Source organism: Phymastichus coffea, unplaced genomic scaffold (assembly GCF_024137745.1).
Source record: "Phymastichus coffea isolate CEN01 unplaced genomic scaffold, Cenicafe_Pcof_1.1 PCOF00094, whole genome shotgun sequence".
Taxonomy (NCBI): Eukaryota; Metazoa; Arthropoda; class Insecta; order Hymenoptera; family Eulophidae; genus Phymastichus; species Phymastichus coffea.
The window spans coordinates 207,019-209,870 of NW_026706905.1; the positions used below are offsets into that span (position 1 = coordinate 207,019).

At 44.1% G+C, this 2,852-nt stretch overlaps 1 non-coding gene across 1 annotated transcript; it reads left to right on the top strand.

Annotated features, from left to right (window-relative positions):
- The first annotated feature begins 526 nt into the window (after positions 1 to 526).
- Positions 527 to 598, top strand: Trnaa-cgc (transfer RNA alanine (anticodon CGC)). Its single transcript has one exon. It is a non-coding gene; the product is annotated as a tRNA-Ala (tRNA).
- The last annotated feature ends 2,254 nt before the right edge of the window (positions 599 to 2,852 follow it).

Genomic DNA, 2,852 nt, shown 5'->3' on the forward strand with positions numbered 1-2,852 from the left:
TTGCTCTGAAATGCTCAAGTGTCTGGGTGTGGCCTTCGAGTTAATTTTGTAGATTTTATTCCTAAATAAATATAAAGTTTTTGGTGTAAATTTAATTTTGACCATTTTTTTATTTTACGATTGCGTTTATATGTAATAAACATCAGGTAACTAATAATTCTACGATTGAATATTTAGTTATTTTGGAATGACATTTGTTTTAAGCGCTTTTACATTATTTGAAGAAATGTAGTAACTGATAATTATCGAAAGTTTATTGTGGAGTAATTGGGAAAAAATAATTTAAATATTAACGTTCAATTAATATATATACAAAAAACAGCGTCAAAACTGTTTGGTGCGCTTTCGCCTAGTCTCCTTAAAAATGTACTCGTCAATGAGAATTAGTTGATCGATGATAAAAAAAATTGAATGATCAGTAGGTTATTAAATCGCAATTGATTTTAACACAAAGGTGTTACTTACCTTACGTTCGCTAGAGGTCGTCGGTACAGTATGTACGGTAACTTTACCATCTCTAATATCTGGGGGTGTAACTCAGTGGTAGAGTGTCTGCTTCGCATGCTGAAAGTCCTGGGTTCAAATCCCAGCTCCTCCAAACATTTTTTTTAATTTTAATTCTTTTCACCATTTTTCAAATTACGCACTGCAACGTTAAATACAATGATATTTCATCGATATTTTATACATTTATGAATAAAACGTTCGTGCAGCGTATCGTAGCGCACGCATATGTGCGCGAGCCATGCCAACGTTTCATGAAGCGCATACTAGTCGATGACCTTTATTTTTATATATTGGATAAAAAAATATTATCTTAATTGAGGGTGACATGTCAATGCTCGATAAAATAAATAATTATTTTGGTCTTTCAATTAAAATCCATTCGCTTTTCCTCTCGATAGAAGCTTGGATCTCTTACTTATTGCAACCTCGATTACAGCGTAAATGGAATGTTTCTTCATTTTAATGATTCTACGTAATGTATAAAAATAATTGCAAAGCCATTCATTGCATCCAGAATAGTTGGTGCAGGAGACATCGAATATAGTTCAGAAATTTGACTTGATTTGCTTTGGATGCTTACGATACTTTTCGTTAGAGATTTTCGATGTGCTAAAATAAACAATGTACAAAATAAGGACATTGACCGAACGTTTTTGTAAACAAAAGAAAATCACAGCTGTAATTGCAAAAGTACTCCGTGAATACAGTTCAATTTAATTGTGATCGTTAAGAATCCCGAGCAAATCGTTACTAACAAAATTGTAATCTAGTAGTCTGTATCGAAACATGTGCGCGCTGCGGCGGAATAAAATAAACAATGGTTGTGCTTAAATATTTCAGTTGCAAATTTATTAGTACACCACTTTATACATACTAGATTATACATGAACGTCTGAAACGTGAAAACAATGTGAAATAATTAGTCAACGAGGCAGATTACAAACAGCAAAGTGAGCGTAACAGCATGTCGAAGACCGGCAAAATACATAAGAGATGCGCGTTGACATTTGCGACGGCGAGAGCGAATGGGCGCGCAGTGCGTCCCGAACCATTGATAAGCACTTGAGCAGCAGGAGACGCGGTAAAATCTAGCCCAGTCTAGTCACTCCTGCGGCACTAGTACTTAGGAACAGGACGGGATTTATCGTCGACAGAGCTGGTTTGTGTCCTTCGGCTTGGCCAGCAGCTTCGGCACGAGACTCGCTGAAACAAGAGCAAAAGTAGGACTGCGCGCGAAACGTCAGTCGGCGACGCGCGGCGCCCCCCTGCCCCCCCCCCTCCTCCGTTCGAGCAACACGTGCGCGCAACTGCGAACGGTCTAATTTCGAGCGGCGCGACGTGTCGAAGCAAGCCGCGACTTGGCTTTACGACCCGTGCCGCCGTTGACTCTCGCCTCCCCGACCGGAAGCACTCAATTGAAATATTATGAATCGGAAGCGGAGGGAGGGAGATGGTGCCGCGGAGAGAGAAAGAGAGAGGATTAAAGGCTTGCATCCCGTGCGCGGACGAGTGGGGGGGGGGGGGGGAGAAAAAGCGCGATTGCGAGCTTTGCTTCTTCGTTTTTTCCACTCTTGGTTGGCGATCGCGTCTGATCAGATAATTAGCCTTGCGAGCGGATACGTCGAGTTGAACGAGTTGTCGAAAACGGCGTTGTTTCTCGGTACCGAACTCGCGGCTCGTTTTCCATACGATTCCGTGTTCCTCCATGAAAGTTAAAGGGAAAACAAAAAAAAAACATGTTCATCGAGCGCTCAATGGACGTCCTTTACAAGTTGAAAGTCAGCTGACAGCGGACGACGCGACTCCAACGAACGATCCAAAAGACGCGGCGCTAGAGCAAATCGAAAACGCCGGTCGGCGGCCACGAGCGGTAATTAGCCCAGATGCGAGCGCGAGACGTGAGAACGAGGAGGCGGGGGCTGTTCTCCGCGAAGGAAATCCTAATAAAAAGCCCGGTCGGTCGCTACATTGGATAATTGCGCGAGAGAGGGATGCGCTAAGTAGCAGGTAATTGCATCTCGGCGGCGGCTGCGATTCGCGAAAATCGCCGCCGACGCCGCGCGCTTTTATTTTGCGCGCTCGTGCGTGATGTAATGGAAGTCTTCTACTCCGGGATACATCAATCCAGCGAGTTGTCTCGATTCCCAGACGAGAAGAGGGGCCTCATTCTATCTCTCTCTCTCACTCTCTCTCTCTCTCGCCGGCTCTTGCACAGTGGCCTTCATTCAGCTTTTCAGGACTCCCTCGCGCGTGCGCCTCCGCCTGAAAAATACGCACACGCGGTGTACTCAGTTTTGGCTCTCCTCTCCGCGGGCCGCCGACGCGCGCGAACTTCTTCTTATTTT